Source organism: Thamnophis sirtalis, unplaced genomic scaffold, assembly GCF_051295495.1.
Source record: "Thamnophis sirtalis isolate CommonGarterSnake01/CBP01778 unplaced genomic scaffold, rThaSir2_p1.2 scaffold_11, whole genome shotgun sequence".
Taxonomy (NCBI): Eukaryota; Metazoa; Chordata; class Lepidosauria; order Squamata; family Natricidae; genus Thamnophis; species Thamnophis sirtalis.
Genome location: NW_028261391.1, coordinates 64,941,226 through 64,954,508, shown reverse-complemented (window position 1 = coordinate 64,954,508; position 13,283 = coordinate 64,941,226).

Below are 13,283 nucleotides of genomic sequence, written 5' to 3'. Positions count from 1 at the left end.
TTTTTGTTTGTTTGTTTAAGGCAGAGAATGGGCCAAAGACTCTTCTGTCCTTAATTGTACTGTGGAAATAATGACTTTTGTTTCAAAAGCAGTACTTCAGGTAGAAGGTGTGCATTTCAATTTGCGTGCTGATGACTGCTATTAAATAACAAGTAGTAGGAGTTTCCCAAATGAACCTTTTTAGTTTTAGAATGGATATTTATCTTGAGGACCAGAAACTAACTATGACCTCAAAATAACCCTAATGTATATCTTCACTGGGTCCTCCAGATTTAAAAGGTATACATTAAAATACCGAATGCTTAAAAGGTGGACTTTTAATGATAATGAAAGTCTATTTATCTGCATATCTTAAGGACCACTCAAATGAGAGATATAAACGAGACTGGAAAAAATGGATTGATTATATACAAAATAAATACGGGACTAAGAAATTCCAGATAGCTTATGCTTAAGATTAGGAATGATTTATATTGTTTAAAGTTAGTTTAGCAAGGAGGAGCTAAGTTCAATGTAAAGATGTTATCAATTTCTTATTCTTTTTTCCAATATATTTTAGACTGTGTTTGTTAAAAATCTATACCGTGTACGGGTTCTGGGAAGTCGGGGGGGGGGTTGGGGGGGTTGGGGGGAGGGTGGGGGGAGGGATATATCAGGTTTGAGATTTTAATGTAATTTGACCCCACATGTATACTGTTTTTTCTTATATTTCCATTACTATTATTATTACTATTTTTTCTTTAAAACTAGGATATGTTAAGGATATTGGCATGTAGCGGAAATACACCAATGAGAGGAGGAGTGGGAAACAGAAGGGAAAAGAAAGATGGGAAGAGAAGGATAGGAGAGAGGGTAAGGGGGGAAGATGAGAAGGATAAGGAGGAGTGGATTGTAGAGAGAGGAGCAGTAGAAAGGAAGGGGAAGTAGAGTAGGAAAGGATGATGGAGGGAAGATAGAAAGTTGGAGAGTGGTAGAAGAAAGAGGTGTATGGAGAGCAGAAGAGCTATAATGGGTTTCCATTTTTCTGGGCATTGTTGACAAGAGGAACTGATGTAATTATTATTTAATACTATGTGATATGAGCTATGTTTAGTATACATGTGAGTGTGTGTTATGAAAATGGAAATGGAAATAAAAATATTACAAAAAAAAGAAAGCTTGTTTAAAAAGTTTTTAAGACTATAATTCTGTAGAGTAGCGGGGTCAAATTCAAGGCCCGCAGGCTGCGGATGCTTAAATCTGGGCCACAGGGCCACTCTGGAAAAGGGCAAAGGAACAGCCTGTGGTTCTTCTGCCAGCTGAAATGGAGCTCAGGATGCCCCCCCCCCAACTCCATTTTCGCTGGCATAGGGTTGCAGGAGGCATTGCAGCCTTAAACGGAGCTCAGGAGCCTGATTTGCTGACAGAGTGCTTACGCCACCATAGGCGCCCCCGACACAAGTGATGTTGAGCTGGCCTCACCCACCCCAGCCATGCCAACCCCAGCCCTTTGAGGTCAAACACTGTGAAGTACCCGTGGTTCGCTCATGAGGCCAATGTTGAGAAAAGACACGGACACGAGCTTTCTCGGGATGAGGCAACCCAGATTGGGGTCTGGGAACCCCTTTTATTGAAATAGGACAAAGGCAGGAGGAGCAATCAGCATGTAATTTAAGACAGCCTGTCAAACTACAATTGCTAATCTACTGCTCAGGGAAGGCACATCTAGAGTGAACTATCAGGATGTTATGCCTTTTAGGAATTTGTTTTTTCCTGTGTGGTTCAGCGTGGCTGCACATGCCCTGTTATGCACTGGGCCATGGGTGACCGCCACACCTACACAAGGAGTTATATGACAACAAAACACAACCCTGATACAGCCCTCAATGAAACCAAGTGTGACACCCCTGCTGTAGCGTTTATACTTACCGTATTTTTCAGAGTATAAGACATACCTTTTTCCCTCAAAAAAAGAGGGTGGAAATCAAACACTGAATACAGCATTTTTGGCCTACTGAAACCCTGCCCCCTTTGCAAAAATGGACATGCAGAGGGTTTGGGAGGCTTGCAAAGTGCTCCTGGGGGCTTGTGAGGGCAAAAATGAGCAAAACACAAGCTGTTTTTTCTCATTTTCGCCCCCCACAACCCTCAGGAGCACTCTACTAGCCTCCTAAAGCTCTGCATACCCTTTTTTTTTGTGCAAAAAACAAGGCATGCAGAAGGTTTGGGAGGCATGTAGAGTGCAAAAACTTTTTTTTAAAAAATTATCTCTTCCAAATCATGGTGCGTCTTATATTCTGGGGTGTCTTACAGTCCGAAAAAAACGTTATGTGGAAGAAAGTTCCACTGCACTCAATAGAACTATTCAAAATGTGTAGAATATAAAGTTGAATTTCACACCACTTATCTAGGTGTGAGCCCTCCTAAACTCAAGGAAATTCTTCCAAGGACATAGGATGTACAATTATCTTGTAAATGTCTATTTAAATTTCATATTTGCAAGTATCTCAGATTTAAAGAGCTATGATGCAAACATTAAAAGTATAGTGATCTTAATGTCTTCTTTGTTAACACATAATGGAGCTCCTCTTTCCCCCCAGTGAGGAACTGATCAACTATATCCAGAATAGTAATGTAACCTGAAAAATATTTTTTTTTTAAAAAAAGAACCATAACTGGAGAATGGTGTTACAATTTGAAAAAGAGAAGGACATGATAGAATTGGTTATGTAGATATAACAGAGGGGATTAGAACAAAATAGTTAAGGAGAGAAAGGGCTCAGTGGGGAAAAAACAGGATGGTAGCCAATACAGAAATTATAATCACATCCTATTTTCTATAAATATGCCTTCTCAAAACATCTTCTATGTTTTTTGTTTATTTGATGGGTTGTTCTTAGTTTTATAAATCATGTTTTTGTTTCTGTCACTTTTCTTTTCCTAGGAGTAGTTCTTTGGTGATCCTAGGTGTGTGTGTGTGTGCGCGCGCATGCAGAAGTGGGTTCCTACCAGTCGCACCTATTCGGTAGAACCGGTTCGTCAAATCTACCGAACCGGTTAGAAGAGGTTCCACCAGTGGACCCGGAAAGCAGGCCACACCTACAGAAGAGGTTCCAAGATTTTTTGAAACCCACCACTGGTCCTTGGATATGATTATTCTACACTATCATGCTCCTATTTATAAAACTCAGTGCCTCTGTGAAAGGTAAGGATGACTACTGCGTTTGTGGTGCAATCAGAACATTGCGTGTGTTGAAGTTGTTTCAACGCAAACCAAAGATGCCTTTTAAAAAACAAGTTTACATCATATTCTTATGCATGCCAGTGCTGTGTGTGAGGTAATTTAAGGTGGTTCTGACAAGTGTCGTCGGCATCTTCATATCCGGTCACATGGGCGGCAAGCCACTCCCATCCAGTCACATGGGCAGCAAGCCACTCCCATCTGGTCACATGGGCGGCAAGCCACTCCCACAAAGGAGGCCACACCCACAGAGTAAGTTCAAACAATTTTTGAAACCCACCACTGTGTGTGTGTGTGTGTGTTTTGGGGTTTTGTGATCCTAGGCGTAGGTTTTTCCTGTCTCCTGTTTGTTTTTTTTCTTTTGGCAATCTGATCTCCTGTTTTGGCCTGCAGTAGCTTTGTTGCTCCAATGATATCCAGGGCTGTTTCCTCACATCTTCCTCTACCCTTACTAATATTTCTAACTGCCTTACAGCTATTTCTGCTTCAATGATTTGTCATAATCGCAAACTCAGTATGCAGAAAGCAGAATTTATTGTATTGTCCCCTAAACCACTTTCACCTCCGTGCTCTCGTTCTCAAATGATAGCATTACTCTTCAGTCTTCTCAGCAAGGCAAAAGCTAAAATGTTATCTTTCTTTCCTTATCTTCTCCTTCTCTGTCTCAGCCTATTTTAGTACGCTAGCTGAAACCTGTCACTTCTCTGCCTGTTATATTAATTATAATCATTATTATTTAACCACCATCAGAAACAGTAATTCCATATTATTCCACTGAATATAATTACCTTTTGCAGACTGATCATCCCGTTCTGAGTACGAAAAGGCAGGTCTTCTATTTATTGACGAGGGTTCGAAAATTCAGCAAGCAGAAGGATGGGAATTGTTCTAGGTGTCCAAATAGCTTATTTAAACATCCCTTTCAGCCAAACTCATTCCTCCTCTGCCCTATTGGTTTTATTTGGTTTGTTCAAAGTTGACTCAGCCTTCCATCCTTCTGAAGTGGATAAAACGACTCAAATTGTTGGGAGCAATATGCTGACTCTGTAAACTGCTTAGAGAGGACTGTAAACGTGCTATGAAGCGCTATTAATATACATGACCCGTCAAAACCGCACTCGACTAAGCCACGCCCGATTAAACCGCGTCGCTGACGTCATCAACAGGGCGACAACAGCCAGCGCGGAGAAAGAAGGGCGCTTTAAATAGCGCTTTGAAAGCAAGCCGATTCAACTTAAGGTAAGGGTTAGGTTAGGGTTAGGTTTAGGTTTAGGGTTAGGTTAAGGGTTAGGGTTAGGGTTAGGTTAAGGGTTAGGATTAGGTTTAGGGTTAGGTTAAGGGTTAGGTTTAGGGTTAGGTTTAGGGTTAGGTTAAGGGTTAGGTTTAGGGTTAGGTTTAGGGTTAGGATTAGGGGGGTTAGGTTTAGGGGTTAATTTTAGGTTTAGGGTTTACAGCGTGCTTCTGTCTCCGCGCTGTTGTCGCCCTGTTGATGACGTCAGCGATGTGGTTTAGTCAGGCGCGGTTTAGTCGGGCGTGGTTTTGTGGTGGAACCATTAATATATATAATATATAAGTGCTAGTGCTAGTGCTAGTGCTAGTGCTATTCCTAAGATCAAGGTTTCCTAGTCTTGAAATGTGCTGGCCCTGGACAATCCTGGGAAGGTAGAGAGACTACCCAAAATTATACTTCTGTTCTGAACTTAAAGCCACTTTCTCCAATTTCAGAAGAATGAAATCAAGTGCCCTTTTGTTCTGCTGCTTAATTTTTTCCCCTTCATGCAAGCAACAAAATAAGCTGAGAAAGCACTTGAAAACAAGGATTGGATTCCAGCTTTAAACCAAACTTTAAAACCAACCTACCAAAAATTTCAATACCTCCTGAATTGCAAGAGTCCTATGCATTGCTCTATTGCTTCGTTCAATAATTGGCATTGCCTTTTTCTTGTTTCCACCCACAGAGATCAATCCAGAGAATTTTGTGCACAGAGATAGCGCACATGTTGCCTACTGTGCAAAAGGATATATATACACAATTAAATTACTTCAAGTGTGTGCATATATTTCATTTCCATTTGTGTTTAGTGTATCATGGAATGTCTTGAGTGACTGATTACAAATCACTTCTCTATAACTCACCTGTTTCTTTTTCTATTCTTGGATTTTTCTCTCTCCATTATTACCCATAATTGGATAACTTCTCTCAATTTTCCTGAAAGAAGACTGAAGATAGGATTTCTGTTTAACTTTAAATATCAACAATCAGACAGGATATTGCTGCATTTTAAAGTAAGACAATGACATTTAATAACTTTCATTTTTTCCCCTATGCGGGAGATTAATTTATGATCTGAGTCAATATTACTTTTAAAATCTTTTTCTTTACTCTCCTCCTTCCATGATGAAACCCAAAGATCATTTTATTTGGAATTTGGAATGTTATATCTTTCACTGTGTACATCAAGGTTAGAATTTTCTGCTCAATATCTAATTATCTTGTTTACAAATTTGTTTCAAATTAAACATCCAAAAACTATTAACTTCTTATATAACAAACTTATGCAGCTTTCTAAAAAATAATACAATGCATCTCTTTGTTTTCCATGAAAATATGTGAAGAGCCTACAAGGTGTGATTGTGAAAGCTATTTCTCACTAATTACTATTAGTCTCATCAACCCTCATTTAGGTAATACAAAGCCTATCTTTATTATAATTCTTATTCTATGACACTGGATAATTCTACATGAGACTACAGGAAAAATAAACTTCAGTCTATAATCTTAAATATATATTGGGGCATTATCATCTTTTGATGTTTCACATGTCATTTCTTTGGTTAATAGTAATATAGAAACAATCCTAAAGTTAATTTTTGACATTACAAGCTGCATGAGATGACATTTCTCTGCCATTTTCATATAGATACTTTTTAAATACGTTATTTGGGAACCTGGGTATTTTCTGTAGCAATGGGATTCTCTGGGCATGAAAATTACACTGTTGTGGGTATTGTTATTTAAATTTGCTTTAAAACATGTGGATGCTGCTCCTCATTACTGATATAATATATAAAGAGGAGAAAGAGGAGGAGGAGGAGGAAATCTGCCAAATAATTCCTTGTCTCCCTGTGCCAGATAGGCAATTGGATGGAGTTTAGCCTCTTCCATCTATATGGTTGGATCGAAAGAAGCAGCAACTCTTTTCCAACTGATGATCAGTTGTGATCAGCACCTTGGAGAGGAGATAGATTCTAATATCCAAGGCTTCGGTGTATCTAGAACAGTGTTTTTCAACCACTGTGCCGCGGCACACTAGTGTGCCGTGACATAGTGTAAGGTGTGCCGTGGGAAAAACACTTTATATATAGTCAATATAGGCACAGAGTTAAAAATTTTTAACATTTTCTAATGGTGGTGTGCCTCGTGATTTTTTTCATGAAAAAAGTGTGCCTTTGCACAAAAAAGGTTGAAAAACACTGATCTAGAATATGTTCCTTTGTTTTGGGTCCTCCAGATTTAAAAGGTATACATTAAAATACCAAATGCTTAAAAGGTGGACTGTGATAATGAAAGTCTATTTGTTTAAAAAGTTTTTAAGACTATAATTCTGTAGAGCAGTGGTAACTCTGTTCCAACTGATGATCAGTTGTGATCAGCACCTTGGAGAGGAGATAGATCCTAATATCCAAGGCTTCGGTGTATCTAGAATACGTTCCTTTGTTTTGGAAAAACAGTACAGGTAGTCCTTGACTTCCGACCACAATTGAGTCCAAAATTTATGTAGTTGAGAATTTGTTAAGTGAGTTTTGCTCCATTTTACAACATTTCTCGCTTTATATGTTAAGTGAATCACTGCAGTTGATAAGCTAGTAACCTGGTTGTTAAGTGAATCTGCCTTTCCCATTGGCTTTGCCTGTCAGAAGGTTGAAAAAAGTGATCATCTGACCCTGGGAAGCTGCAATGGTTATAAGTATGAACCAGTTGCCAAGCATCTGAATTCTGATCACATAATCATGGGAATGCTGCAAAGGTTGTAACTGTGAAAAATGGTTGTAAGTCACTTTTTAGTACTGTTGTAACTTTGAGCCGAGGTGGCCCAGTGGTTAAATGCAGCACTGCAGGCTACTTCAGCTGACTGCAGTTCTGCAGTTCGGCGGTTCTAATCTCACCGGCTCAGGGTTGACTCAGCCTTCCATCCTTTCGAGGTGGGTAAAATGAGGACCCAGATTGTTGGGGGCAATATGCTGACTCTGTAAATCGTTTAGAGAGGGCTGAAAACCCTATGAAGCGGTATATAAGTCTAACTGCTATTGCTATTGCTATTGAATGGTCACTAAATGAATTTGAGGACTACCTGTAATTAATCTGGTAGTTTGGTTGGTTGTTAGATATATAGGTAGACACACACACACCTGGACAGATACAGAGATAGGTAAAACACTAAATAGTTGGAAATTTAAAGAAAAGAAAGAGGGAGGATTAGTGTGCAGGGCTTACTATAAATTTGAAAAAAATATGTCTTGTTTACTAGTTATATCCCATCATGTATGTATATTCACCAATTTGACATGTCTATATCAAATTAGCAGCCAGGTATTGAGAGAATGTGAGAGGACCTGACGCTATATAGTAATTACCACGATAATCTAGAAGATACACGGTGTTTGGGTTTTACTTAGAATTTAATGATGGCAGTTCTTACATATTCAAATCAATAATAACATTCAAAATGTCTTCAATGAGATCAAATTTTCATGCAATTAATTTCTTCTGCTCCAAAGCTACAGGACATAGTTCTGTCTTTTATGTGTTCATTTGAATCTCTGAAGACAAAAATTGCTCTATGATCATTAATATGAAGCAAGCCATCTGGTGCTGATATTTTTTTTTCTCTTTGTTGGTTAAGGAAACAATCCTAATGTTGCAATTATTATAAGCATGATTTTTATTAGTTAATTTTCTTAAACAATCAAATGCAGAGAAGAGAATGAGATGTGGCATGACAGATTGTAGCTGTTGTATCTAGTGGGCCCCAAAGGCAGCAATTTATGTCTTAAAAATGCACTAATTATACATGTCTGTTACTGCCTGTAATGGCCCCCAAATGGTTAAGAATGGAGCATACTGACACCAAATATTGCTGCAAAAGTACTAATCATTAAAATGAAATGTAGATTGCTTTTTATGTTTGGCGCAGCGTTGTGCCACTTAACCGAACAGAATTATAAGGTGATGTTGATCCCCAGATGTAAAAGACGTTAAGTGTTTATAGACATTAAATGGAAACTGCCTGGGAAATGTCACAGCACTTCCTAGCGGCACTGTCCCAAAGCTTGCTTTGGTGTAACATCTCCTTGCCCACTTCTATGTTTTTCCATGCACACACATTTATGGAAAGTCTCTCTGCAGTTTTATGAGTGATGCTGAAGCCCATTTTATAATTTGGATGCAAGATTTGCATGCCTGATTTATTTCTGTCTTAGGGGATTAATTTGCAGACAGGGATGTTGAAATGGGCACCATTGTGGATCTTCTTATGATTTAGCAAGCAAACACCAGCATTGTCCTTAACTCAGCGATGGCCATATGAAATTATTCTTTTCCGTATTAAAGATATGATGGACCGTTTCTATTATTGATTGCAGCTGCTGATGGAATTGTTGAATAGACATTCTCTGGCAGGAATGCCCTGTGTCTATTGTTTAATATAGTCATCTGCCTGGTTTGTAGCCTAGTGGGAAAATTCTACCACTATTTGAACACCGCACTTTGTATAGGCAATCTGGAATATTGTATATGTAAGATAAAAAGTTTCAAAATTCATGACTTATTTTATTCAAAAAAAATATATGTTCACAAATCTTCAAATGTGCTTATGCAAATTGGTCCTGTGTGACTTCTAGTCCCCAGAATCTGTTAGAAAATGGTTACAGCTGTTATTGAGAGAAGGATTGTGGATGCTCTTTCAAAATGGTTGCCTTTGCAGACTTGGCTAATCATAAAAGAAATTTCTACCCTTTTAGCAGGGCCCACTCCTCAAAAATGACTGTAAGCATGCATCATTCTCTTTTTTAATGAAGGTCTATGTGGGAATTAAGATTAGGAGCCAAGGTGGCGCAGTGGTTAGGGTGCAGTACTGCAGGCCACTTCAGCTGACTGTTATCTGCAGTTCAGCGGTTCTAATCTCACCGGCTCAAGGTTGACTCAGCCTTCCATCCTTCCGAGGTGGGTGAAATGAGGACCCATGTAGGGGCAATATGCTGACTCTGCAAACCGCTTAGAGGGGGCTGAAAGCCCTATGAAGCGGTATATAAGTCTAACTGCTATTGCTATTGCTATTATACTAAAGTTGGGGTTTTGGTTTGTACTAGATTAACTTCCTCTTAAGAAAAAAAGATTCTTCCAGGATTCTACAGCAATATGTAGGATAAGAACCCAGGCTGGCATGCAGAGAATGCCATCAGCAACACTGATGATCACAGGGATGAATTTGGCATCCAGGGACTAAACAATCCCCGACATTTTCAGATACGACAAATGGTGAAACAGTATGTCAAACCCAATTTATTCTTCTTAATAATGGGAGTTTTCCCTACACCAAGGAGATAACAGCTTGAAAATATTGGCTAATGAAAGTAATTCTTTTGATCATTTAAAAGTCCTAGAAGGCAGGTTTCAAAATCGCCGTGTCATGTTGCTGTCATGTGACGTATCGCAACATTTTTTTTCCGGGGTAGGTGTGGACTGTGCATGATGCATCCGGGCCATGGGCCACCAGTTTGACACCCCTGCCTTAGAAAGTAGACCAGTAATTATAACCATATTATAGATATGAAGCGAGAAATAATCTGGTTCTGAAATGTTGCTTAATGGTATCCTTCAAGCTCATGGCTAAGTTAAAATTTAACACAAGTTTCTAAGTTCATGTTTTTAAAACTATGTTACATTAGCTCTTTCATTGTTTAGGATTATTTTTCTTACTTAGGACTTCCTTGCTTCAGGCAAACTCCACGTTTCTTTTATGCCCATGGCAACTTTGCACCTGTTCCAGTGGTGGGTCTCAAAAATTGTAGGAACCTACTCTGTGGGTGTGGACTCCTTTGTGGGAGTGGCTTGCCACCCATGTCACCGGATGGGAGTGGCTTGCTGCCAATGTGACCAGATGGGAGTGGCTTGCCGCCCATGTGACCTGATATGAAATTATGAATTAGTACTTAGGTCGGTCCAAGTAGCTATTCAGAAGTTAGTGGTTAGAAGCAATTGTAAAGCAAGATATGGAATTAAAACCAGAAATATTTTGTTGGCTATTTGAAAGGGAGTATAATATATATTTAATTTTACACATGTTAGCAGCTGCTGGAATTGTGTTTGCACAACAGTGGAAAAACAGAGATTATGTAAATGAATAAATATTACAATGTGCAGGAATAAATAAATTGACAATTAAAATCAAGAAGGCTTTGAATACTTTTTCACGTGGGATTGGTTTCAGCAATTGCCTAGTAACGGAAACAGAAATTAGAAATCCAAAAGTATGAAAGAAAACACCAATTATGTAAGGAAAGGTCCCTAAAATGTATAAGGAAATATTACTAGATCATTATTAATGCGTAGATAACTGCAGGACATTACACACCCACCAGTGGTGGGTTTCAAAAAATTTTGGAACCTCTTCTCTAGGTGTGGCCTACTTTCCGGGTCCACTGGTGGAACCTCTTCTAACCGGTTCGGTAGATTTGACGAACCAGTTCTACCGAATAGGTGCGAACAGGTAGGAACCCACCTCTGACCTGTTCCTAGGAAATATGTTATGGGCTTTTTTAAGAGGCTTATATAAGTAATCTCTCTTTTCCTTCTTGGAAAACTCAAATTGTAAAACTTCCAAGAATTTAGTATTCTGCCAGATTCTTTTCTGAACAGGAATTTCTAGACCTGAGGGGAAAAAAACACAAGGACCATAAGATGGCAGCAAAAATGATAGTTTTTGTATTTCAACTTTTGCCATCTAGTGCTCATCTGAACCTTTGCAATCCCATTCTGGCAGCCCAATCATTTCCTTCTGAACTTTTTTTTCTTATAAATAACTGTTTTCAAGAGAGGCAAGTTATGGAGATTAATGTATGTCAGTTCTATGCATGGCATAGAAGACCCGCCTTGACTGGTGAAATGTAGAAGAGCTACAACATTTTGATCTTTCATATTTATCCATTCTGCTCTTTCGACCATCTGAAAATAAGGGGGCAATATCTGAAGTTAGAGTTTCTCCCAAGATCAGCATTTTCTTTCTAATCCTGGAGGGGACATCCAAATAATTGTGGAAAATATCCTTCCATATATTATAGGATCTCAATCTTAAATATTGAAAGTATTAATACAGTTATTTCAGTGCTGGCTTAGAAAATTCTGGGTAGTTTCTTTTCTTATATACTGAGGTACAATAGCTAACTCGTGTACGTTAAGAGCCGAGGTGGCGCAGTGGTTAAATCAGCACTGCATCTACTTCAGCTGACTGCAGTTCGGCTGTTCAAATCTCACCGGCTCAGGGTTGACTCAGCCTTCCATCCTTCCGAGGTGGGTAAAATGAGGACCCGGATTGTTGTTGGGGGCAATATGCTGACTCTGTAAACCGCTTAGAGAGGGCTGAAAGCCCTATGAAGCGGTATATAAGTCTAACTGCTATTACTTCTAACTATTCTGACCTAATAAGAATTGTGATAGCTTTAAAGTTACATAATTTTGCCAAATCTACACAGAGCTAATCAAGTCAATATATAAATTATAGCCTACACAGTTTGATTTTGTGTTGATTTGGCTTGGGTCCCTCTTCTGTTAAAGTCACAAGTCCTTCCCTTATACTATCAAGCGATTTTTTGGCTAATGAACAAATAAAACATCTGTGTTTCCAATACTCCTTGTTAATAGAGCCGAGGTGGCTCAGTGGTTAGAGTGCAGCATTGCAGGCTATTTCAGCTGACTGCAGTTCTGCAGTTCAGCTGTTCAAATCTCACTGGCTCATGGTTGACTCAGCCTTCCATACTTCTGAGGTGGGTAAAATGAGGACCCAGATTGTTGGGGGCAATATGCTGACTCTGTAAACCGCTTAGAGAGGGCTGAAAGCCCTATGAAGCAGTATATAAATCTAACTGCTATTGCTATTGCTAACGTTTATATACAATTATTACAAATGACAAATGAGAACATTGCCTTGAAATAGGATGTCCATACATAGATGTGATGTGATGTGTGGGGGTGTAGTTCCCTTTTAAAAAAAACAACAGCCATAGAATATCCATTGTAATTTTAATTATATGCTCTTCTCATTTGCTAATTGTGAAACATTCACTATTACTTGTGTAAAGAAGATAATTGGCTTCCAAAAGATGAATGATAAACAAGGGTTTATAGAAAAGTGTTTTGGTTGAGAACAATATGGCTCATAAAAAGAATTTATTTTTATTTTAGTAAGTTTTAAGAAAAAAGGAAATAATAGATGTGTTTTCCAAGGCAAAAAAAAGCCTGTGGCTATTTGGCAAGAAATGACTGCAATTTAAAATTCATGTTCTATTAAGAAGTTCTGATTAAATTGTAAGGACCTTGGGAAAAGAAGGAATGATAAGCTAGTTGTGCCTTGACTGCACTGTAGTTTTGGGTTGGCTTGTCTCTTGGGAAGCTAACTTTACATAGTTACCCAAAGCGCTTTTGATTTTCCAAGTATGGGCAAGGTAAACACTAACATGAGCATGCATTAATTTCAAGATGTGAAGCATTGGCAATATCATTCATTCATTCATTCATTCATTCATTCATTCATTCATTCATTCATGTATTATATTTATATGCCGCCCTTTTCCCCCGAAGGGGACTCAGTGCGGCTAACAAATCAAATCAGGGAAGGGGGGGGGGGGGTACAGACAAAAAATAAAAAATAAAAACGATACATAACAATGCATAATTTAAAAACACACAACAGTCATACCATTCAAGACGGGGGCAACAGCTCTTTAGCCCCAGGCCTGTCGGAACAGCCGGGTTTTAACGGCTTTGAGGAAGGCCTGGAGGGTGGTG